The sequence below is a fragment of the Planococcus citri genome, chromosome 4 (genome assembly GCF_950023065.1).
Source record: "Planococcus citri chromosome 4, ihPlaCitr1.1, whole genome shotgun sequence".
NCBI lineage: Eukaryota > Metazoa > Arthropoda > Insecta > Hemiptera > Pseudococcidae > Planococcus > Planococcus citri.
In genome coordinates this window covers 4,648,450-4,675,082 of record NC_088680.1, presented here as the reverse complement: position 1 = coordinate 4,675,082, position 26,633 = coordinate 4,648,450, and the positions used below count along the sequence as shown (strand labels likewise).

Below are 26,633 nucleotides of genomic sequence, written 5' to 3'. Positions count from 1 at the left end.
AGATTGAATTTTTTGTATTGTGATAAGAGTTCAAGATAGTTCTGTTTTATTACTAATGGAGAGTGGCTATTTTTTGAGTAGTTAATAAGCTGTAGATTGACTTGAGGAGGCTTTAGAAGCCAAGGGGGGTATAATATTGGTTTTTGGATGAGAGTTTTAGGATTGATTTGAAGATCGTTCAACATTGTGATGAAATTAGAAATGGGTCCTTCTACATGGTAAAAATGTTGGGGGTTTGGTGGGTTAATTGAGTTTTGGAGTGGATGGGAAGGGTTGGTGGATGCATTTGAGATGAATTTGTTTGTTATGAGAGTTCTTCTAAAATCAGGGGGTAATTCTGCTGCTTCACAATAAATGCTATCTATTGGAGAGGAATAGAGGGCTCCTATACAGATCCTTAGGGCTGAATTTTGAATTGTTTTTAGGATATTTGAAGTCTTATTTGAGATATTTGCAAAACATGGGCTTCCATACTCAATTTTACTGCGAATTAGAGATTTATACAAGTGAAGTAGGAGTTTGCGGGATGGATTATACTTAGAATTTTTGATTATTTTCAACAGATTTAGGCGTTTCATGACTTACCGGCATACTATCGTTGCTCATTAGTGATTCGAACAGTAAATGGGTTTTTTCGCCGAATTTAGTGATTCTTTTTACTGAATCGTGTTTTGTGTATTGTGGAGTGTCGTTTGGTGCTTCGGCGGTTAAAATTTTGTCCATATTCGCTAATTATCGCGAAAATTTGTACTGTTGTCGTGAGATGCGAGTCTTATCAGTTATGTGTATTCAAACTTCGATTTTTGTCGTTGCCAAGATTAATTTGATCGTTTAGTTGCGTGCTATACCTTTATTGGGCATCGGATAGGTTTGGATATGTTTGGATATGTTTTGTATGGCTCTAATACGCGACTTATGTGTATATCTTGCTGCTAATCTTGAAACAAGCTGAGTAAAATTAGATCGCCATTCTCTGTTATCACTATTGCGTGGCAACTGGTTCGAATTTGTGACCTGGTGAAAATCAGCTGTAGTACTACTCTCTGCCGCCATCAGTGGAGTGTTATAGTCGACGCAGATTGGTTGCCTAACCCAAGAGGTATAGGCAAAGTTTCCTTACGTCACCATGGTTACATACTTTTATCAAGATGGTTACAAGTACCGAGAATCTCGTAGATGTGCATCCGGGCAGTATACATATATCTGTACCAATTCCAAGTGTAATGTCAGTATTCAAGTCTCACCTGGGAAGACAAAATCCGTGGCCAACAATGGAAAACAAGTAAAACAACACGACCATCCGCCTCAGCAAAGTGTTGTGTCAATTGAATCCATTGCTCAGGTGGGTAATGCTACTACTACTACTACTACTGCTGAAGTGCATACCTGTACAGTGCCCATAAAGCCGCCCCCCTTTGCGCCAACTACACCAGTACCAGCACATGTCCCTTAACTATCAACGTCAACACCCTTCCACAACTCTACAAAAGTCACACCACAACCACAGTCAGAGCTGAACAAAATCGAAAATGATAATACTCTCGAAGATACTGGCAATTACCTCGACACCTTCGATGATACTTATATCAGTGACAGAGAACATCCTAGTGGTGATGATAATTTTGACATCCCAGGTTCTATTATTGATGAGATCAACATCCTGGAGAATCGGCTAAAACATATACCAACTCTACTGAAATGCGTTGAAGAAATTGGCACACAAGTAAACGACATCCTACAGATGGTTAAAAACATTCAAGAACGTGTGACCAAACTTGAAACTCATATGTCTTTGAAACATACACAAACCAGGTCACTTCATGGGACAAAAACGAAGTCTCCAGCTGCATTGAATGAAAACCTAAATACTCACAGCAAAAATGCCATAATCGATCCTCCAGTCCAGTTCAAACCATCCAAGAAACTGAAGCATAGGGTGCTTCTAGTAGGAGACAGTCATGTTAGAGGACTTCAGCACCTTCTCACTCAAATACTGGGTAATTCAATCTTCACAATCGAGGCCCTAAGCAAACCAGGGACATCACTGGCAGAGTGCTCACAAAGTGTTGATCTTCTAACATCCAATTATACTGCTGATGATGTAGTTCTATTCATTGGAGGCTCGAATAATCCTACTACAGAAATCATCAATGAACATATTCAAAATGTTAGAAAAATCTCATCAAGAACTCATGCCATCCAATATGAGATACCCTACACAATGAATAAGAAGGCTGATAAGGGCATTGCTTCCGCAAATAGGCATATTCGAGCTATATTGTCAGTGCTGGATGAAGTGTACCTACAGTGGCGTTGCTTTAAACCTCGTCGTATTCATTATACTCATGGAAGACATCTCAATGAGAATGGTAAGAGGTATCTATGTGGAAATATTGCTCGTTTTTTGTTTACTCTGTTTAATGTTTGTACAGTGACTAGTATTAGCTCTAAAAAGCCCCTTGATGGGACAAATTTATGTAATTCTAAATCTAGTGCATCCACCCACCAACCACCTACCTATTCTTCAGTGACGAAAAGGACACATGGCATACATTGGCGGAAACCTAATAAAACCAAGTTTTCTCCCCACCTTACTCAATCTACATCTGTGCTGAACTCTTCAGAAAAGCTAAACTCAACCTTGATTATACCACATGCTCCTCCTCCTCCTCCTCCTCCTCCTCCTCCTCCTAGTTCTGTTCCTCTCAGAATGCCTCCAGTGCAACCAAATGTGCACAATGCAGCCCAATTTCAACACCCACCACCCATGTATTTCAGTCAACCACCAGTTATGATGCCGATGCTTATCAATCACCAACCTAATTATTCTGGCCATTATTCAGGTAACCCATCTCCGATTGCTACGCATCCACCAAATTTTCAATTGCCTCTGGCTACTCTATAAATTCAAGCCAGCAAATTGTACAGCTCCTAACGCTCAATGTGCAATCACTCTCAAATAAAATTGCCCTATTGAATGATTATCTTAGAAAATCCAACTGTCAACTGATCTGTTTAACAGAACATTGGTTGAATTCTAACCAACTAGGCTCTCTGTACATTAATGGCTACTCTGTTGCTTCTGCTTACTGTCGAAATAGTTTGAAAGGAGGCGGATCATGCATCTTGATTCAAGACTCCAGTAATCTGGTGTGTAACTCACGTAAAGATGTTCAGGTGCTGTCAGTAGACCAGCATATTGAAATATCAGCAATTTCAGTTCCCTCCCTCCACCTAAATATACTCTCCATATACCAATCACCCTCAGGTATGCCTGACATATTTTTTAGCAAATTAGAACATGCAATTACCCTTCTCAATAATAGTTACCAAATTGTGGTTGGTGGTGATTTTAATATCAATATTTTAGATGATAATGTGTTATCTCGTAGATTTTTCTTGTTACTGTCATCATATGGTCTGAAGTTGACATGTTATCAGCCCACCAGGCTTGGAAATTGTATTGATAATTTTATTTGTAATAGGGATTCTGAGTTTTCTTCCAGGGTAGATACACCACATATATCAGATCACAATAGTGTACTCCTATCCTTGAAACTGGTCAAAAAATCTGTGAATACAGCAAAACAACCTCTTTTAAAAAAACGTATGTTCTCTAAAACAAATTTTGAAAAATTTTTCCACTCTCTGGATTCTGAAAATTGGGATGCACTGAAAATAGGTGATATTAATTCCAAATTTTCTAATTTTTTAAATATTTTTTTGAACCACTACAACTTATCTTTCCCACTTCAAACTTACACAAATCATAACCCTAACCACTTACATTATCCTCATAGTATTCAAACCCAAATACGCACTCTAAAAACTAGACTATTAGAATCTTACTCAAATTGGAAATTTGGTGGGTCTGAAGATGATAAAATTGAATACAAGCTCCGTCAAAAGGAATATAAAAAATTGATCAATTGGGCAAATATAGAATCAAACTCTCACAAAGTTGCAATCTCAAATAATATCTGCAAAACTATATGGAAGATAATAAACTCATATCAACCATGCAAACATTCCATTGATCATATTACATTCCGAGATACCAAATATACCAACTCAGCTGATATGGCTAGGTTATTCAGCCAACATTTTGCAACTGTTGCGAATAACGTAGTTAATTCTTCTCAAACATTGGACCCATTATCCCTCATTCTAGCTAATGATTCCTCAATATTTGTGTTACCAGCTACTGCAGCTGAAGTCTCTAATGTCATACAAGGTCTCAAAAATTCCAACTCTAGGGATAGTTATGGTTTAGATGTAGGTATTATGAAACAAGCTGATCGCTACATATCTCATATACTTGCTGAACTTTTTAATGACTCCATAGATCAGGGAAAATTTCCAGAAAGCTTGAAATCAAGTATTGTAACCCCTGTACATAAAACAGGAGAAAAATCAAATTTAAACAACTATAGGCCCATCTCTGTAACACCAGTATTCTCAAAGATTTTTGAGCGTCTGTTGTATAATCGACTGATACGATTCCTATCAGCTAACAGCATTCTAAGTGAAACACAATTTGGCTTCCGTCGTGGGAAAAACACCACCAAAGCAATATATAATTTATTGAACAAAATTCTCCAAGCTGGTCAAGAGGGTGAAAATTCATTGGCAATATTCTGTGATTTATCCAAAGCTTTTGATACCATGAACCACAGAATTCTACTGGGAAAGTTGGAAAAATATGGAATAAGGGGTCCAATCCACAGTTGGCTGAAATCCTTCCTTGAAAATAGGGCACAAATAGTCAAAATCCAAAATGGCGAGACTTACACCTTTTCTGAAGAGAAAATAATAGACAAAGGAGTCCCCCAAGGTTCCATACTTGGACCTTTATTGTTTATTCTCTATGTTAACGATTTGTCATCTTACATTAATGCACTTCTAACCCAGTTTGCAGATGATACAACTATGTTTTTAAAAGGTGGTAGCTGGGACACACTGCTTAAAAAAACAGAACATGTTCTCAAAAACTTAATCTGCTGGTTTAATGCAAATTCCATGAGCTTAAACTTGGAAAAAACAGTAACAGTGCCTTTCAATGTAACCCCCAAGGAGGCAGACCTGGTAGCAGAAACTCTCTCAACTCTGCCTAATGTCTCTTGTGCTGCAAAGTTCTTAGGGGTTGATGTTCAATGCAATTTAAAATGGGATGTATACATCACTAAATTAACCAGTCGTTTGTCATCTATAAACTTTTTACTCTTTCAGCTACGCCAAATTACAAATCAAAAAACTCTCAGACTTGCATATTTTGGACTATTCCACTCCACAATGGCCTATGGGGTAGTTTTTTGGGGAGGTAATGCATCTTATGTCAAGCAAATACTCACACTACAAAAACGTGCGATAAGAACAATTTATAAACTACCTCTAAGACAAACATGCAGACCCACCTTTGTTGATAATAAAATTCTCACTACAATATCACAATATATTCTGGACATATCTCTCATGGTTTATACTGGGGTTATAACCTTTCCAAAAATTACCCATCCATACAGTACCAGATCACGAGGTAACCTCAGAACTCCCCACCACCGCACAAAACTTCTCCAGAGTAGCACTGTATCATCTGCTGCAAAAGTATATAATCGGATTCCAGGGAGTGTAAAAAACCAGCCAACTGCAAAAAAATTCAAACATGTCCTGAAAGAATGGCTGATAACTAGGGCTTATTATACCCTGGAAGAATATCTCAGCTCCCCGGATCAATAAGAGTTCAAATTTTTTGAAATAACCTGGATGAGTAGATTTTATGTACCCATAGTTTTAAATCTTCATCTTTTATGTTTTAATCAAGTTTTTTTTTACCCTATATTTTAATCTGAAATTTGTATTCTATGTACTTATATGCTTAACTTGATACGATGGCAGCAATGCTGCCGCATGTATCACAAATAAAGAATTTGAATTTGAATTTGAATTTGAATGAGATCTGATTTCACTTTTAGGAAATGAGGAGTCCAATTTAGTTTTCTATCAAAAGTTAATCCAAGAAATTTAGTAGTGGTTTTGAATTCTAACGAGTGTCCTCTGAAATTGAGAATGAGATCTGGAGGTATCTTATTTTTTTTGGTGAAAAGTATACAGTGGGTTTTTGACTCTGAGAAGGTTAGACCATTAGAATCTGCCCATGATTCGATTTTTTCAAGGGTTTCTTGGATTACATGAAGAGCTAGTTGAATATTATTTGAATGAAAGGAAATGTTTATATCATCAGCAAAGATTCTCAGAGAAATGGGTCTAGAAACAACATTGGAAATGTCATCAATCAAAAGTATAAATAAAACTGTGCTAAGAACTGAACCTTGGGGGACTCCGTTTTCAATTTCAAAAAATTCTGAGTATGTATTGTTAACTCTCACTCTAAAAGTACGGTTTGTTAAGAAATTTTGAATGAAGTAGGCTAAATGTCCTCTAATTCCAATGGAATGTAATTTTTGGAGAATTTTATAACGCCAGGCTTTATCAAATGCCTTTTCAAGATCAAAAAAGACTGAAAGAACACTTTCTTTATTCTGGAAGGCTGAACTAATTTCTTTTTGGAGACTAAAGAGGTGGTCTAGGGTAGATCTTTTCTTTCTGAAACCACTCTGATAAATGCTAAGAGAGTTTGAGGAATCAATATACCAATTAAGACGTTTAATAACCATTTTTTCAAGTATTTTGCAAGGAACTGAAGTTAGGGAGATGGGGCGATAACTAGATGCAAGACTTGGGTTTTTATCAGGTTTTAATATTGGAATGATTGTTGCAGTTTTCCACATTTTTGGAAAGGAATCAGAAGTCCAAATTTTGTTATATAACTGTAGTAAGTCTTCTTTTCCAGTGTCTGAAAGGTACTTTAACATATGAGGGTGAATTTCATCAGGTCCAGGGGATGAATCTTTAATGTTGTAGTTTAGACAATGATTTAGCTCTTCAAGAGAAAAAAGAGAGTTGTATGGTTCTAGATTTTCAGATGAAAAGTCTAATGGAGTGGATTCAATTTGTGTTTTTAGTGTTTGGAAAGCAGAGCTATAAGAGACAGTTGCAGAAGCTTTTGCAAAGGATCTAGCTAAGGTGTTTGCAATGTCCTCTATTGAGTTTATTTCAGTGTTGGCATCTACTAAGTAGGATATTTCAGTAGGTATATAACTTCCTTTAAGGATTTTAACTTTTTTCCACATTTCTTTTGTAGTTGTGCTTTGGGTGATGCTCAACATAAAATTATTCCAACTTTCTCTTTGTTTGGATAAGTTGATTTGGCGAGCAATGGCTCTTTTTTTCTTAAAATCAATGAGGTTGTCAAGAGTGCGATTTTTTTGGTACTTTTTTAGTGATTTTTTTCTATCTTGGATTGCAGTTTTTAGTTCATGACACCACCATGGGACAGATTTTTTGGGAACTTTTGTAGAAGTTTTTGGAATGGTTTCTTCAGCTGCTTGGACAATAGAAGTTGTGAAATATGCAACTATAGTGTCCAGATCATCTAGTGTAAAGTTAATTGGGAGAACTTTTTTGTTGAAATGTGACCAGTTTACATTGTTTAGAATCCATTTGGGGCATTTTTCATAGGTGGGTTTCTGAGTTTGAAGAGGGATGTTGATGCTAATTGGGAAGTGGTCACTATAATAAAGGTCATCATGGGGTTTCCAGTTCAAAAGATGGGAGAGGTTTGGGGAACAAAAAGCTAAATCAATGTTTGAATAGGTACCATTAGAAATGTTGAAGTGAGTGTGTTTTGACTCATTCAGAAGGAAAGTGTCATTTTTCAGGAGAAATTTGTCAATTACATTACCTCTATTATTTGTGATACTTGATCCCCAGGTTTTGGAGTGGGCATTAAAATCCCCTACAACAATATAAGGTTTAGGTATTTGGGCAAAAAGTTGATCTAATTCATATTCTGTTATGTCCTGGTGAGGAGGGATGTAAACATTACAGACAGATATTTGTGACTTGTAGAAATTTAGAGCCTCAATAGTTACTGCATTGGCTTGGATATTGCCTACAGAAATATTTAAGGTAGATGATGAAGAAGTTTTTTTTACAAAAATTGCTGTGCCTCCACAAGCTTTATTTCCTCCTTGAAAGTTGAAACGATAAGAGTTGTAATTTCGGAGGTTAAAAGAGTGATGATTTCGAAGATGTGTCTCCTGTAAGGCAATAATTTCAGGGTTAAATTTGCTTATGAGAGTCTTGAGTTCACCAGAGTGGCTGTAAACACCATTTATATTCCATTGAATGAGAAAATTCATACCAGACTATTTTTTTTTCATTTTTTTTTGGGGGGGGGGGAGAAGAAAAGGTTGAAATTTTCCAGCAATTTTTTTGTTTTGTTTTGTTTTGTTTTTTTTTTTTGAATTTCATGTTTGTAGAAAATTTTTAAAATTTTGCTTTGATTTACTTTTGCCATGTTAGTTTGGTTTTTTTTTTTTTTTATTATTATTATCATTTTTACCATGACAGGAATAGTCCAAAAGTAATTTGAATTGATTTTTTTTTTGTTTGTTTTTTTTTGTTTTTTGTTTTTTGGTTTTTGACTAGCTTATAAGATTCAAAAATTATTTACAATCAAGTTCTTAAATACCTACAATAATGCTATAAATATTTCTACTGAGAAGGTAGTAAACTAAATACTAAAATAATAGCAATAACATCATTATGGATATCTAATAAGACAAAAATAAAACAAAAGTATTAATTTCAGTTTTTCTCATTCTCTGATGATGATGATGATGATGAGTCTTCAGATGATTCTGATGCATGGTCAGGTTTGTTTTCTTCTTCAGGGGTAGTTTTTTCAATTTATTCTGCAGTTTTGTAAATCTAATTTTCATAGATCTGTATTTAAGGTGCTTGTAGTTCTCAGATAGGATTTTAATAACTCCATCAATATCATTAGTAAATTGTGTGACACTTTGATAAGGGTCTTGCTGTCCTTTAACCATTTCCATAAGTAATCTGAAGTTGGTAAAAGAGAGAGGATAGTGCATCTTTTTTTTATCAAAGTTATCTTCTATTGGCTCCAATAGTTGATTAATTGAAATTGGCTCTGATTCATCTAGTTTAACTTTTTTGATTTTCTTCTTCTTCTTCTTTTCCAAATTTGGTGTTGTTTCCATTTCGTTGCTGGCGGACATAGTTTGGGAAAGCTGTTCATCTTGAGAAAGAGTGCTGGTAGATAAAGGTCTTTTAATTGGAGTTTGTGAAATATCCATTTTTTCAGCATATGTGACGCAACGCGACAAAATCGACCTTCAAGCCGAAAATAAGTTTTTGAGTTATGGGGGGTTAAAGTTTTCAGTCCAGTTCTGCTCGTTTAGCGGAAGCGCTTGCGTTCTAATCAGGTTCTCCGGCTAAACTGAGCTAAACATAGTCTTGGATAACGTTTCTTGCCTGTCTTGTGTGAATATCACTGAGTAAAATGGTTATTTACATTGATACAGGGGGCTCAGTCGTGATTGCGCTCATTTTTTCAATTTTTTATTTTATTTTTTCATTATTTCAATTTTGAAATCGATCTGGAGGCGAAACAAAGCGTTCTACGAGAAAAATACATCGAGCAAAGTTGTAGAGAATTAAATTTCCAAAAACCTATAAGAGGTTTATTTTTCTCCAAAATGCATAGTTTTTCCGTTTTTCTCAAAAAACAGAAATTTTATGGTAATCATCATGAGGTTTTTGTTTTTTGAGAAAAACGGAAAAACTATGCATTTAGGAGAAAAATAAACCTCTTATAGGTTTTTGGAAATTTAATTCTCTACAACTTTGCTCGATGTATTTTTCTCGTAGAACGCTTTGTTTCGCCTCCAGGTCGATTTAAAAGTTGAAATAATGAAAAAATTGAAAAAAAATCAAAAAAATCAAAAAAATGAGCACACTTCTGACTGGATTACCATGTACATATATGGAGCTATGCAAATCATAGGGACTTCTGGGTGGTTTTAAATGATTTTTGAATGTCCGAGTACCAAAAATCCGTCAAAAAGTGAAAAATAATTTTTTAGGTCCGAAGGTCGATTTTGTCACGTCACGTCACATATTCTGTATTAATTTGGTTGGTGTTTGAGGAATTTATTTCATCTGAGTTGATTGGACTTTTTTTATTGTCCTTTACTGTTTCTTCAGGGGAGAGCTTCTGTGAAGAACTTTCTTCTGCTGTAACATCAGTCATGGTTAAAGTTGGTTTTTGACTCAAATCTGTTGGTTGTAGATTTGTTTCTTGAACTTGAGTAGAAGGAGCCACATAAAATTCACATGATTGTGAGGTATGTCCAAATTGATGACAGACAAAGCATTTGATAATTGAATCATTGTAGAACACCCTATACTCTTCATCATTATGTTTTATAAGCTCTGAGGAAGGTAATTTATTAGCATCTTCTGCTGGTACTCGTATATACACAAATCTGCGTTCAGATAAGATGTCAGTAAGATCTTCTTCTTGAGACAAATGTAAGAACTTCATTTTGGATGAGGGTGTAATACCATGAGAGATAATGATGTTTATAATCTCATTGTGAGGCACATGGGGAGGCACATTGGAGATGATGATTTTTTTTATCATTCCTTTCTTGTTTATACCACCTTCCCTTGATAAGTTTTCTGTCAATTTCAATTTCACCTCCAGATTTGAGAAAGTTGTCAGCAATTTCTCTGCTTCTGAGATACATACGCACACGATTGTTTGAGATTTTAGCACAATGAAGAATATTGTTACCTATTTTTCCAATCATTTTTCGAGCATAATACTGGATTGGTACTCCATCAATGAAGGGGAAGATGATAGCTTGGTCGGCGGATGGAAAGATTTCGTTTTTTGCAGCTGATGAGTATGACATGTCTGGTCTGTACTCAGTACCAGTTGTCCTTTGGTTGTTTGTTGATAGATAAACCAGCTCAGCTGAGCTGAGACTGGTACAGTTTAGTTGTGATAAAAATAGTTCACTAGTGGGTTTTATCTAAACATTTTAGAAAATTAAACACACTAACAGATAAGATAAGCAATATATAAAATATACCACAATAAAAGCGATTCTTTGCAACACAAGCAACAGACGACTGTATCGGAACACGTTGGTCACAGAACTGTACAAAGAAACATGAAAGGTAAATGTTTTTAAAAAATAGAAATCATGATTTTTGGCAGTTTTGTAAAAAGCAAAATGGTAAATGTTTTTAAAAAATTGTAGAGGGAGAAAAAACAGCTTTTTCTGCTACCTAACTGGGAGAAAAAACATTTACTATATTGCCCAACCTGACGCGAATATTCAGCTCGCGGATACTATCATTAGATGGGTATTTCCGCGACCTCATGACATAATATTTAACCAATCATCGTCTAGAAACGCGCGCATCCGCTGCCTCTGCTGCTTGGTCCAGACTCATTTTTACCCTAAGCTCATAGTTGCTAGTTCCACTGTACAGTCAGTATCCAATGTACTGCCGAACTGCCTGGTCAGCTCTCCTAGACTCTCCGAGGCTTAGGGGGCTACCAGTGTGGATTCGGGGGTCAGAATATTCATTCTACTAATTCTATTCGTTCTATAACGCAGTGGATGAAACTAGCCAAGTACGTGGAGCTCAGGGGTCACTATTTACGGAAGTGCCTCTTATTTACGTGTCCAATTTAATTGGATAGGGAATCTTTTCACACTGACTTGTGATACTCCCTATAATTATTAATTCTATAAAGTCAGGTGTATTGGAACTTCCGGAAGTGTATCACCATACAACAAGCAATTTTTAATTAATTCCTAGTATGGTTGGAATTAATTATATTGTCTTCCCAACTCAACACAATCCCAGGTATTTATCTTTTCTTTACCAATTTTTTATCCAAAAAATACCAATCCGAGAATAGGCTACGAATTTGTAGTAATTCTCAACCTCCCTTTCCTTCTCCAATAATTACTCTCAAGAGATATCAACTTCATGTTGTTCTTTTCTCGTAATTTGAGATAATTAGATGTACTTGAAGAAGATCTGTGTTCTTATTTACGTAATTAATATTCGTTTCCCAACACTCAAATTCGTCCTATGATGATATTGGTGGCTTGGTCACTCACCCAGAGGAAATAACAAGGAGTAAATTCCCAATTTACGAGTTTTATTTATTCTGGCTCAAACCCCAACCGATATCTAGGGTTGGGCCCCCGTGAGGTTCTCGGACTGAACCAATGGTACTCAGAGGGTCCTGTTCATGTAGAGAGATTCGTTACTTTCGTGAATCCTTTCCTAGAAGCCAAGGATCGAAGTAACTAGCACCCCAGATCTGCATAATCTCCCCCTACAAAATAGAAATCATGATTTTTGGCAGTTTTGTAAAAAGCAAAATTTATTTGGTAAATTCTGGAAAATAAAAAAAAGAAAGAATTTTTGACAATTATTGAAAAAAAAACGAGATTATTTGATATTTATTTGATGCGAAGCAAAGTCTTTTTGGTGGTTTTCCAAAAAAACAAACTTGTTTACAATTTTAGCACAAAAAAAAACAATGGTCGAACTTTTTATCAATTTTTAGCGATTTATGCTAGTTTTTTTTTTGATAAATTTTACAATAAAACATAAAAGAAATCTTTTTTTTAAAATAGAAAACTTGTGGCAATTTTCGAAAAACAGACAAGATTTTTGGCTGTTTTGTAAAAAGCCAAAATTTGGTAAATTCTGAAAATAAAGAAAGACTTTTTGATAATTTTTGAAAATTTTGACCAAAAGAACAAAACTTTTCACAATTTTTAGCAATTTTTGCAAGAAATCCACTTTTTTTGGGAAGCAAAACTTTTTTAAATTCAACTTTTAAAAAAAAGAAGTTTTTTAAAAAATGGAGGACTTCCCATATATTTTGTAAACTAAATGTTTATTTTTACAAAAAAAATTTTTTTTATCACAAAATGTGTCAAGGTATTTTTTTGGAAATTTTTTTTGGTGGGGAATCTGGGCTATGAATTTCACGTTATGAATTTTCCCGTCACCCGTCTGGGCTCTTAAGGTTATTGACCCGTCAATATAGCTTTCCTAGATCGCCTGTCTGCCTAACTAGCCTCTCGAGATTGCCTGCATATGCATGTCTGGCCTCTCAAGATCATTGACCCGTCGGTCCGGCCGCTTAAGGTCATCGACCCGCTAATATGGCTTCTCAAGGTCGTCTGCCTGGCTGGTCTCTTAAGGTCATTGACCTGTCTGTCTTACATCTCAAGGTCGTCTGACCTCTCAAGGTCGTCTGACCCCTCAAGGTCATCCGACCCCTCAAGGGCATCTGACCCCTCAAGGTCGTCTGACCGCCTGTCCATTTGTCTGTCTGCCTGGTCTTTTATGGCCATAGATCCGTCAGTCTGCCCTCTCAAAGTCGTCTGTGCGTCTTTCGGACCTCCCAAGGTCATCTATCTTACTGTCCGGTTTCTTGAGTTCGTTGACCCGTCTGTCTGGTCTCTGTAGGTGGTCTGTCTATCCATCAGGCATGCTGATTTTTCAAGTTTCTAAAAGTCGAACATAATACGAAGAATTCAGCGTTCCACGGACCAACGTCGAATAGATCATCGTGACTGACCCAAAGTCCAAAAAACATATTCATATCAAAAATGGAAAGTTCATTTAGGTACTCGTTTTTCTTGTATTTGCAACCCCACAATTTCTTTAAGCTGAAAAAAGTTGACAAAACTTTTGTTGAAACAGCTCAGATTTATGATGTGATGATACAAAAACGTAAAAAACTTGAGAAATACTGCAGGAAAAATTGATGGAAATTTCTTTCAAGAAATTTTCCAAAAATCATTAGGTATTTTTGAAGAATTTTTCTATTTTGGAACAATTTAAATGCTAATTCTGATAAGTTTTGAAATATTTTACATAAAATTTTAGATATTTTTTTACTCGTTTCAAAAAAATAATTGACAATTTTTACGAAAATTTGATAAATTTTTGATTCCAGAATTTTTTTGAATTACTCGAATAACATTTTAACGATTTTCAAAAACGTTTCAAAATGAATAAAATTTTTTTCAAAGCATACTGTACTTATAGCATAACAATTTTTATATTATTTCACAATTTAAATGATATGCAGGTATATCTTTGGCGATAATTTGAATGATTTTTGTGTTTCGACACATCCAAATTTTTAATTTTTATTTTGGAATTCTGCAACGTTACAGCTGTTGAAATCTTAAGATTTCATTTTTTAATACCTTGGCGATTTTTCTAAATAATAGGGTATTGGTGTTAATTTCAAACAGTTCTGGAGTTTTGTTGGAATTTTCAATTTTTAATAATTCAAGCTTTTCCTTATTGGGGCAGATTTTTTTTCAGCAATTGAAATTTCTCGTCATGATGCTCGCCTTTGAAGTCTAATCAAGTATGTAATTGCTCGTGACTGCTGCAATCTGAAAAAATCTGCGATGGCGTTTTAAAAATAATTTAGATTAGTTTCAGAAATATTTACCAAAAATTTCAGAACTTCAAATCAAAAGATTGCCAAATTTTGAAGCTATAATTTAAAAACTTGAAAGAAAAATCCAAGAAGCATACATTTTTAGGATATTTACAACAACAAACTTTCTGTGAACAGATTCGTAACATCTAGGGTGGGGGAGGGGTGGCTTCAATCGCCCAAAATTTTGATCAAAATATAAAAACGTACCAAATATCGTGTGACATATCGTTTCACACTTTTCCAAAAGCCCTGAATACCAATATCAAATCATTTTTTAGAATTGACCCCTCCAATGATCCCATTATTGGTCCCCCAAATTTCCTTAAAATTATTTCCCTCTGAGAAGAAAACTTCACCCCACTTCTATAGCTTTTTAATTGACCATTATTTCGGTTCATGGGATTCTTGTACGTCTGCGAATTTTCAATCGACCCATTCTCGGTCCCTTTCCAACATATCGCATATTTTTGCCTTATATAAATGTGGAAAGCCTTAGGAAAGCTCGAATGCTTATACCTTACCTTTCTCAAGCCTCTACAAATACACCGTTGCTTGAACTGACGTCATTGCGCAATACACCCAAAACGTATGCAGATTTGTATGTACTTGTAAATGAACATATACTGTACTTTCATACGACGTAATTTATTTAAATACCGATACGAAAAGACCTCCCGCTGCAGATTAATTCTACATACTCGTATGTACAAATAGGTACACTACATAATAATATATATTTGTATGTGTGCAGAGATAATGTAAATTGTAATACGTTCGGTTTATTTTATTGCAGACTCGTCCGAAAGTTGGAATTTACCGGCGCCAATTAACGTTTAATTGGAAACGAGAGAAGAACCGTGTTTTCCGAGTGAGTAATTCAAATATTATGATTCCATTCGTTCGAATTATTTGACGATGATTACCTACCGCGTGTATATGAAATTTTGGGGAAATGCGCCGCGTCTCCGCCTCCACCACCTCGCACCAAAATAGCCGATAGAAATACACGTGACCGATCCAGCGTGAGTGAAAAAAAGTCCGTCCATCCGAGAAAGCGAAACAATTTACGCGAAGGGTTGACGTACACGTATGAGAATGAGAGAGAGGGTAGAAGAAGAGTTGTTAGTGATGCGGTGAATTTTCATATACAAAAGCCACCAGCGCCAGTCTCATCGTTAATAGGATTACATTTAAATGGCAAATTAACGCGTGTTTTTCCAAACAGCTTTACTCACGTCCCGTCGTCGTCGAATTGATTGTATGTACGAGTATACGAATGCTCGAGTATTGTGTTTTCCGCCTATAGTTAGTCGTCGTGAAAACTATCTACAAGTCTGCGTGTGTGTGTTAGACAGGCCTATATGTAAATGTACGCTGGCGATAATGGGAAAAACGCACGCGAAAATAATGAATTTATACTGAAAAGCGTGACAAAGTTGGAAAAAAATGTCGTCCTCGTTGTACGAGTATTACTTACGTACGAGTATCTAGTTTTTAAACCTTCAAAAACACTTGTTTTTTTTTTTGTTCTTTCAGCGACGAAAGAAAATAAGATGGAAATAGCGTCTTGGAGATGCTGTGTCTGAATCGAGTGATGAAAGGAGAGACGGAAGGGATGGGAAGGTGGGGTTAGAATACATTTTCAATTGTAACGATACTTACGTTTGCGATGAAGACTTGGGCTCGAGCTGAAGAACGTTGAGATGGGTCAGATATTGCAGATCTCCAAAGACTTTACTTTATTTTAGGTTGAAAAGAAAAATACAAGTTTTTGACGTGTCTCGTTCAAATTTTGATTAGTTTTTTTTTTGGTCAATTTGAATGGGGTTTAGAATTGTCGAGAAAGTCGAGAAGTCGATGAGAAATGAGAGAATTTTTAGAATTTTAGAAACGCAAACATTTTTTAAATTATCGAAAATTTCATCTACGATCATCACTTTGCTCAAGATTTTGAAAATTTCGAAGAGTTGAGTTTTCATCGGCGTGTTTCGAGTGAATTAATTTTTAGAAACTAAATGAAAATTTGATCCTTAAGCTCATTATACACTTTTCTAAACCAAAAACTTCATCATTTTCAGTCGACTTGACCAGATTTAAATTTTCTGTGGTGCATTTTTTCAAATTTCTGTAGTTTTTGGTTTGAACTACTGATATGTAATTATACATTATTTTTTATCCAATGTTGAGATTTCGAGAAAATGCACCGTCTTTCTAATCTCTACTTTTGGGTGAAATTTCCAAAACTCGAAAAGTGAACGTTGAAACCTGTTCCAGCGTGCTCTGTCCATCTAATTCTGTTTGGACGAAAGCTTCTGGGTTGATATTTGCATGGAAGGTGGGTACCCTTGAGCACCTTCCGTCACGAAAGTTTCAGACCCCCAGACCCCCCCTTTTATGAAATTTCAATAGAAATTTTTTTCTCAGCCCCATGTGAACCGATTTTTTCAATTTTTTGGTATATTGTAAACATCCATAGGAGGTATCCCCACAAAAATTTTCACCCCCTCCCCCATATTTGCCCCCCAAAATGACGTTTTTTAGCTTTGTTTGCCCGATTTAGCAATGATCATGATTCTGCACAAAAATGGGAATAGGATTTTTAAATGTGTTTTCGACCCCCAAAAAACATATATTTTTTTCAAAAAATTTTTTTGGTGGGTCGTGGTCAAAAATTGAAAAAACTAACAGAGGGGGTAAAAATGAATTCTGGTGTAAATGATTGTTTTTGGTAAATGAGGTGTCGTTTCCATATGAATCGAACCCCCCGAACACCAATATGACGTCCAATTTAATGCTACCCTCAACCACACCCCTCCAGTGCCTCTGCCCCCACCTCAATTTTTACTATTATACTAAAAATTGAGCTATATAATAATATTGGTGTCGTTCTCATATGAATCAAACACCCTGAACACGAATATGAAGTCAAATTTTATGTTATCCTCATCCACACCCCTCAGGTGCCTCTGCCCCCAACTAAATTTTTACTATACTGAAAGTTGAGCTATTTTCATAATATTAGTGTCGTTTTCATATGAATCAAACACCCCGAACACGATAAGACGTCCAATTTAGCTCTACCTTCATCCACACCCCTCCAGTGCCTCTGCCCCCACTTCAATTTATACTATTTTAAAAGTTTTGATATTTTCATAATGTTGGTGTCGTTTCCATATGAATCAAACCCTCCGAACACGAATATGACATCCAATTTTACGCTACCCTCGTCCACACCCCTACAGTGCCTCTGCCCCCACCTAAACAATAAATTTTTTAGCCAACTCCGATCAATACTCGACCAATAATTACTTCAAATCAAATCAATTACTATTAAAGGTATGTTTCGCAAAAGTTGAAAACTCAACGACATTGCAAGGGTCAAACTTTAACATTCTCGAGGAGCTGGCTGTAGCCTGGAAGGAGATAGATTCAGGTAGACCTAAATTGGACTTCATATTCATGTTAGGGGTGTTTGATTTACATGAAAACGACACCAATATTATTATATAGCTCAATTTTTAATATAATAGTAAAAATTGAGGTGGGGGCAGAGGCACTGGAGGGGTGTGGTTGAGCGTAGCAAATGGGACGTCATAATAGTGTTCGGGGTATTCGAGTCATATGAAAATGACACCAACATTATGAAAATTGCTCAAACTTTAATACAGTAAAAATTGAGGTGGGGGCAGAGGCACTGGAGGGGTGTGGTTGAGGGTAGCATTAAATTGGACGTCATATTGGTGTTCGGGGGGTTCGATTCATATGGAAACGACACCTCGTTTACCAAAAACAATCATTTACACCAGAATTCATTTTTACCCCCTCTGTTAGTTTTTTCAATTTTTGACCACGACCCACCAAAAAAATTTTTTTGAAAAAAATATATGTTTTTTGGGGGTCGAAAACACATTTAAAAATCCTATTCCCATTTTTGTGCAGAATCATGATCATTGCTAAATCGGGCAAACAAAGCTAAAAAACGTCATTTTGGGGGGCAAATATGGGGGAGGGGGGTGAAAATTTTTGTGGGGATACCTCCTATGGATGTTTACAATATACTAAAAAAATTGAAAAAATCGGTTCACATGGGGCTGAGAAAAAAATTTCTATTGAAATTCCATAAAAGGGGGGGGTCTGGGGGTCTGAAACTTTCGTGACGGAAGGTGCTCAAGGGTACCCACCTTCCATGCAAATATCAACCCAGAAGCTCTCGGGGGCAAATTCGCCATACTTAGATCACCTATAGCCTTTTTATAAAAGTTGTGCTTTTTTCCATTATTATTTTAGTAAAGCTCCGAAATTTCCCGTTTATGATCATTCTTCTTATTTTTGAATTTTAAATTTTTCTCCACTTTTTCAGGAGTTGTTTGAAAATGAAGAATTTTTGCCACCTTACCCTTCACCCCCCCCCCCCCCCCAACAAAATCACCAAAACAGGTGTTATTTTTTGCCAAAATTCTACCAACATTTTTCTTTTTTCTCCAAATTTTCATAAAAGTCCTACTTTCCTTTATTCCAGAATAATTTTGGATTCTCACTTCTTTTGAAATGAAAAAAATTTCAACTCAGACTTCAGTAAACCTGGGGCACAATTCCCCCTCCAGAAATTGAATTGAAACTTTAGTTTTGAAAAGGTTTCCTGCTGACAGTTCTGATTTCTTGCAATTTTACGATCAAGCTTTGAAATTCTCCACAACGAGTTTATCGTTCTTTCAAAATGCATCTTTTTCCATCCATAGTTTGTGTTTTTTTTGTTGCAAATTTTCGCATCGAAAGTTTACAAATTGAAAACAATTTTTTTTTATTCGCGAATTATAAGTTTTTGAAAGCTTTTTCACCCCTTGCCCCCGTTTTGAATTAAGACAATGTTCTGAATCTTGATGAGGTGTAATAAAAATTTCGACGATTGATGGCACTTGTGATGAAGACTTGGCACTTGAACTTTCTTTATTGTTTTGAGTTTTCTTTGGCTGTTATTTTGAAGTTTCGTTTTCTTACATAATAACCCCCTCCCCCTTCTCGCATGCATCCTTCTCCTCCTTTTCGGTTTAAAAAAAAATTAAGAAAAAATGAAAAACATTCGATTTATCTAAAAAATTTTCATTTATTGGCCAAAATTCTTCCACATACGAGTAATTTCTTTTTCAAGAAGCTTCTTCGTAATTCCCAACCTATGTTGACCCTTCCAGAATTCAAAAAAATGAAAAATGAAAATAAAAATTCAAGTCTTTGAACATTTTTTGAAAATTTTCCATTTCCTGTATCAAAATTCTTCTAAATAACCCACTTTTTGAGAAGATAAAAAACTCCCATCACCCCTCCCGCCCCACGGTGGTTCCCTTATTTAGAAAATACACCCAAAATTGGTAACAATATATTCTTGAAAATCAAGAATTATTGCACTGAGTAAAAATTTTTTGCGAAAATTTTGCATTTCTGATCATCTATAGTCAGAACAATTCAGCTGAATCACCCCTTTTCAAATAAACCACCCTGGACTCTCCAGTGGTTTTTTCGCCAAAAAAATGCCAAAAAGTCTCACTTTGTAACCGAAAGATTGCATATTCAACATTGTCGATAAATCCTGCATTTGCTCAAATTGTCAGTCTTGTATTTTTCCAAAAATTAACAAAAATTGCATTTTCAAAAATTGACTAAAATTTTTCTCGTTTTTGCAAAAACAGCCCAAAAGTATTGTGTTTTGCCAAAAATTCTTAGTTTATTAACTGTTGAAAAATCTTCGTTGAATTATCAAAAAATTTCGTTTTTTTCACCTAAAAAAGGAAGAAATCTCACTTTTTCAAAAAAAAAAACAAAAAAAACCGGAAAAATCTAGGTAATTTCTTCACCAATAATTCTCAAAAATTGCGGATTTTTATCGAAATTGTCGAAATTTTGCTGTTTAAAAAATCCTCGCTTTTAATCAAAATTGCAAAAAATCTTCACTTTTTCAAAAATCATCCCAACAACTCGTTTTTTTTGGCTAAAAAGCATCACTTTTTTAACAATAGGGTCACGGGTGGTTAGTTGTCAAAAAAAAATGTTTTTTGAAGTTTCTGCAGTCATTTATGAATATTTTTTTGCGGTTTTGGGCTCATTTGAAAGCTTGATTCTTTGCGCGTGTTTTCTTTTTTTAAAATTGAATTTTGGTTCATGTGATGAATAGTTAATGGTGGATTTAGTGAGACACTTTTTTGTGACAACTAACAACCACCCCTATTGTAAGTTGTCAAACACGCATTCACTATTGATAAAAAAAAACTTACAATCCAATTTTCGAAAATTTTCAAAAAGATAACACGTGAGAAGGACTAAACTTTTAGATAAACCCAAAAACTTGAAAAAATATCCATAAATGACTTGAAAATTGACTGGTCATTCTTTGAATTTTTTTTTGCGTAGGTAAATCGATCAATTCAACTTTTTATTCGTTTTATAGAATGAAAGGCAGAAAAAAAAATGATTCAATAATGCAATAGATAATTTTCTAAAAATATTTTTCCACTTTGATGCATATTTTGGTAAACTATCTCATTGACAACTAACAATATTCCCTTTTTTGACAACTAACAACTTCTCGTTTTTCATCTTTGTACCAAAAAATTTTATTCATTTCAAAATTTTTTGTAATTGAACATGTGATTACTGAATCCGTGATAAAATTTCCTTTAAATTGATGTATAATTTATTTACTTTTGACAAATTTTTGATGTTTAAAAACGAAAAGTTCCAATTTAACATGTGTAACTTCGCACCTGTAAAATCACTTTTTTCAGAACTGTATCCCCAAATAAAAAGCTATGTTGCCAATTTTGCATGTTGGAACATTAGTAGGTATAGCATGAAGTTATTATGAAGGTTTCGTGGAGATAGCGTTCATGTATCCTCTTAAAAACGCAATTTGACAACTAACAATTATTGACAACTAACCACCTGTGACCCTAATTCCCAAAAAAGTCACGTTTTTTTTCGCTATGTAAAATCGTCAAAATCATGTTTTTTTGCCAAAATTAGTAAAAATTTCTCGTTTTTTAACAAAATTGCTAAAAATTGTCTTTTTTATTTGCAAAAATTCTTAAAAGTCTCGCTTTTTAAATAAATTGTTCAAAATCCATTGTGTTTTTTTGCCATAAATTGCCAAAAATTCCTTCCTTTTTGTAAAAATATTTTCAAAAATCTCGTTTTACTTCGCCAAAAATTGTAAAAATTCTCACTTTGTTGCCAAAAATTACCCACAAGTTTCGCTTTTTTATCACGAGTTTCAAAATAGGTCGTCGGGGAGCCCACTTAAGGATTAATTAGTCGCCCTACATACAAAATGGCGGCCATTTTGATTGACAGGTCAGCCGAAATCGCAGATTTTGCGTTCCAACATAGAACTTGCACAAAATTTTTCCAACTGTATAAAAGTAGATCGAAAGATCAAGCAAAAATTCATCATCTGTGAAAATTTCAAGTGCTCAAGTGCGTTTTTCGATTTTTAATGAATTTTTGAAAATCAAATTTAGGCCAAAAATGAGGGAAAAAATCAAAATTTCACCAAATTGACCAAGAAAGCTGAAATTTGGGATACACCCTATTTTCGACATGCCAAATCGATTGGAAACTGTTTCAAACCGTTTTGAGCAGTTCTGAAGCCTCCAGCAGATTTTTGAAACTCGAAATTTCCACAAAATTTCACCAAAATGGAGTTGGAAAGCTGAAATTTATTCTACAAACTAATTTCAATACGCTACGAAGCCACTGCAGGGAGATTTCATGTCGTTTTGGAGCATCCAGCGATTTTTTGACAATTATTGGAGCCTCCAGTAGATTTTTGAAACTTTAAATTTCCTAAAAATTTCATCAAACGGTGATGGAAAGTCAAAATTTATTCTGCAAACTAATTTTAATACGCTACGAAGTCGTCTGCTGGTGGATTTCAAGCCGTTTTGGAGCCTCCAGCCACTTGAGAGGTCGTAAGGTGTTTTTTGGAAAATTGAAATTTCCAAGAAGTTACTGGAAGCTTCAAAACCATTTAAAACCATTTGAAACCACCATGTAGTAGACTTCATATCGTATTGAAATTAGTTTGCAAAGTAAATTTCAGCTTGCCAACTCCATTTGATGAAATTTTGTGAAAATTTAAAGTTTCAAAAATCTGATGGAGGCTCCAGAAACTTTCAAAAAGTCGCCAGAGGCTCCAAAACGACTTGAAATCCCCCTGCAGTTGACTTCGTAGCGTATTAAAATTAGTTTGTAGAATAAATTGTAGCTTTTCAACTCCATTTTGGTTAGGGCTAGAAATGTTCCTTAGGAACCCCCCCCCCTCCTTTAAGAAAAAACGTTGTCCCGGAGGATCGACCGGGGGGGTGCAATTTATCCTTAAGTGAGCTCCCCGACTATTTTTTTCTGTATTAAACTGTTCTGCTCTCGTTTTGTCACTTTTTAGTTTACTTTTTGGTTACTTTTTCGAGCTTTTTTGGGTACTAAAGTTACTTTTTTTTTGGAAAAAATCAAGTTCGTGTCCTGAAAATGAATTATTTAGGATAATTTTGAGCCAGTTTGGATAAATTGGAATTTTATCAATTTTTCCAACTATGGAGACCTTTTTAAACAATTTTATTGTAAGTAGTAGGTTGAAATTTTCAGGATTTTTTCCCCATAATCTTCTCCTCTAAAAAAGGATCGAGCATAAAAAAAATCAATAAACAAAAATACAACATTCTCGTATAAAAAAATGACCATTTCCAATTTCTGAAAGAAAATTAGAAAAAGCTGCAAAATTAACCAAAGTTTCTGATTTTGAAACATGCTCTTTGCAAAAATGTACTATTTTTGGCGAAATCGAATCCGTACATCAGTGGTTTTCCCTTCCTTTATGTTTGTTTCGCGAGTGCTAATTCGTACGTATAATAAAATACTCGAAAATAGTCAGCTGGGATCCGAAAAGAGAAAATGCCAGCTGCGCTGGGACACATGGTGTACTACGTATTTTCGCGCAGCTTTAATAATCGATGGAAGTGGTAAGATTGATGAGGCTGGTCAGCTAGTCCGAGAGTAATAATTTTTGACTGCTAGAGCCCTCATCGTTAAGCCTTACGGTTTATTTTTAATGAGAGAAAAAGTGCGACGAGCAAAGAGAGAGAGAGAGGCAGAGGCAACGAATATTCGCGCCGAACAATGCCACAAGGGGAGTAATTACGCGGCGCGAAATTCAATTTTTCAAGTACCGCTCGACAGGTAAACGTAAACGTAACCTATTAGCAACAACTGCGGTGGTTACAGCTTCAACTTGGTAATAACCCTAACCCCCTCGGACGCCTGTCAACGTGTTGATTTTAACCGTGTACCATATATTCGCCCTATTCGCCCAAATGAGAGAATATCACCGCAACGTTTGTTTGAAAAATCACTCGCGGAAGTGGACGATGAAAGTTCAAAGTGTTGGGTGTTGGGTGTACGACGAGTAAAAAGCTATACTGTGTTGGAATTGGGCTGAAAATTAATTCGTTGGTCGGCGTGGCGGCGAAATACTTAATTAGAAATTTAGAGTAGGTATAAAATGAGGTTTTTTTTCTCCACCTCGACTTAACCTAGTATACGCGATAATGCGACCAAAACCCACGATCGCGACCACGTGAACGAGAAATGACGAGGAAATATTACTATATCGAAAGCTTTCGTCGACTTTTACTCCGAGAGAGTTAATTTAGTCGTACGACAAAGCTTTCGCGCTAGACTATGCAAAGCAGCAGACGCAAAAATGGAAATAGTTGGGAATTTTAATAGGGATTCGCTAGTATGAGCCGCATCATCACAGAGAGGAAGACAGAAAGATCAAGAGCGAAGCTGTGCAAGTTTCTTGCTCGCCTTTTTTTTCCTTTTCTTGCAGCACGCAGCAAACCGAGCCTTCGTTGTCGGTTTCCGCTTTAATGAAACGTTATTTTCGACAGACAGAGACAGAAAGAGGAAACAGCTCAGAGAGCGAGAATTGCGATTGTTGTCATTTGCAAAATTTTCTACTCTGTACGTGTTGGTGTTTTGCGCGAAAACGAGCTTGTACGCTCGAGTGTAGATTTAAAGTCTACCAAGCGAAGAGTTGTTTGCTTGCATAAATAATCGCGTATTCTTACCGTACAGCCGAAAACTTTCGCTGCCAAGTAAGCTTAACATGATCTAGGATTATACCTGGTGCTTTTAATAGGGTGATTCGCCGAGTATTATACTTCGTTGCTAACTTTTCACCAGCGTGATTAAAAGTACCGTACTCGTCATCGTACCTCTAGATCTACGTATGTAGATGTACGTACTTATTGGGCTAGATGAAAGTCGTCTCAAAAGTCCACGACATAGCCCAAAATTTTACCCTGATTTCGCAGCTTCGTTTCGAAAACTGTTAAGGCTTAAAATGAAGCCGAATGTTGTATTATGCATGGTAATTACGGTAATTTCATCGTCGTTGCGTTTTTAGGCTTTTGCTTGGTTTAACAAGAGTAGAAGTACAAGTGCACAAAGAGCTGGGAAAATACTTTTTAATGTGAAAAGTTCGTATATGTCGTGGGTTACTTATTCTTGCACTTTGTCTTGCTTCGAAGAGATGGAATTACTTTGCTAGGCAGGTCCCAGACAGAACAAAAAAATTTGGACGGACGAGGGGGAATTGATAGAGTCGTCATTTAGTTGTTTTTAAGTACTGAATGCGAATGCTTCGATGCCTTTTTTTAATCTGTTAGAACAGTGTTTTATTCAAGTTTTTATCCATTTTTATTAGTTTTTTTCTATAATTATTGCATCAATTTTTGGTGATTTAGAGCGATCGATTTTTATGCCGAATTTTACATTTTAAAAAAAATATTTTGTTTAATTTTTTTTTGCAATTTTTAAAAATTGTTTAGATACTTTTTACGATATTTTGTCCAGTTTCTCTAAAAATTCGTCAATGTTTGGTAACTCTGATCAATTTTTACGTCAGTTTTACTGTTTTTTTGTTTGTTTGTTTTTTTAAATTTTGTCCCATTTGATTTTTTTTTTTATTATTTAATTAAGAGCCATTTACAACAGCTTAGGCTAGGAGCTCTATAATAAGACAAACTTATGATAGGGTATACTTTCATACATTATTTAGAAATAAAGTCTCAATTAGGTAATACAGTGAGATATTGGATCAATTTTTCTTGGTTTTCGACAACTTTTTATAGGTACCTATTTAATTTTTTTGTGATTTTTATGCCGTGTTTATGCCTTTTTTACGACGCCTAATGAAATTTTTGCAGAATTTTGTTTCATTTCGATAATGTTTTATCTGTTTTTCGTAATTTTTAGAAAAATTTTTCTCTGTGATTTCAGACACTTTTATACCGAATGATCATTTTTCAACCAATTATTAAGTTTTCGAGCTATTTTTACTCTTAGATCGTTGTTTTTGCTGTAAAGTGCTGAAAAGTTTCGTTTTTTGACAAAAATTCCAAAATACAAGTAGTAAGTATAACTTTTGGCCAATTACTCTCGAAAAATCCTGATTTTTTGTTAAAATTGTCGAAGTAGTGCTTCAAGTCAAAAATTGTTACTAAAATTTTATTTTTTTATTTTTAGAAAAATGCCTGAAAATTATCTGTTTTCTGCAGAAAATTAGCCCAAATTTTCGCTCTTTGTCCAAATTTTCGAAAAAATAAATATTTTTTTTGCCAAGAAATCTTGAGCCCTACATTTTTCCATAAGTTGTTCGAAAGGGTTGCTTTTTTGGCACAAGTTGCAAAAAAATATCATTTTTGAGCCTCAACTTATCTCTAACAACAAAAGGTTCTGCTGTTTGATTGCTCAAAGTGTTAAAGTACTGTTTTTTTTGCAAAAAATTGCCAAAAAATCTCGCGCTTTGTAAAGTTTTTTAAAAATAATGTTGCTTTTTAGCCAAATGGCTAAAAATTGTCGTTTTTGTTTGCGAAAAAAATCCCAAAAATCTCTCGTTTTTCCAATGACTGTTCAAACATCTTGCTTTCTTGGTAGGAATGGCCAAAAAAAGATCATCTTTTGGCCCTTGATTATCTGACAAAAATGCTTTTCGCTAAAATTGTCAAGTCTTGCTTTAAAAAAAAAAAAAATGTCAAAAATTCTCGCTCTTGGAAAATTTTTTAAAAACTTTCGCTTATCAGTAAAAATTGCCGAAAATTGTGTTGTTTTTTTTTGCAAAAAAAAACTCTTGTTTCCATAATTGTGA

The 26,633-nt window shown here is 35.1% G+C and overlaps 2 protein-coding genes across 2 annotated transcripts in view; both read left to right on the top strand.

The window, feature by feature from the left end:
* The window catches only part of Nca (neurocalcin homolog), a 392,453-nt gene that overhangs the window by 48,892 nt on the left and 316,928 nt on the right, over positions 1–26,633 (top strand). The gene's annotated exons all lie outside the window — the stretch shown is intronic.
* The window catches only part of LOC135845532 (neuronal calcium sensor 2), a 383,834-nt gene that overhangs the window by 48,595 nt on the left and 308,606 nt on the right, over positions 1–26,633 (top strand). The window contains exon 2 of the mRNA XM_065364141.1: positions 15,231–15,305. The gene's annotated coding sequence lies outside the window, so the exon portion shown is untranslated. The remainder of the gene's footprint in view (positions 1–15,230; positions 15,306–26,633) is intronic.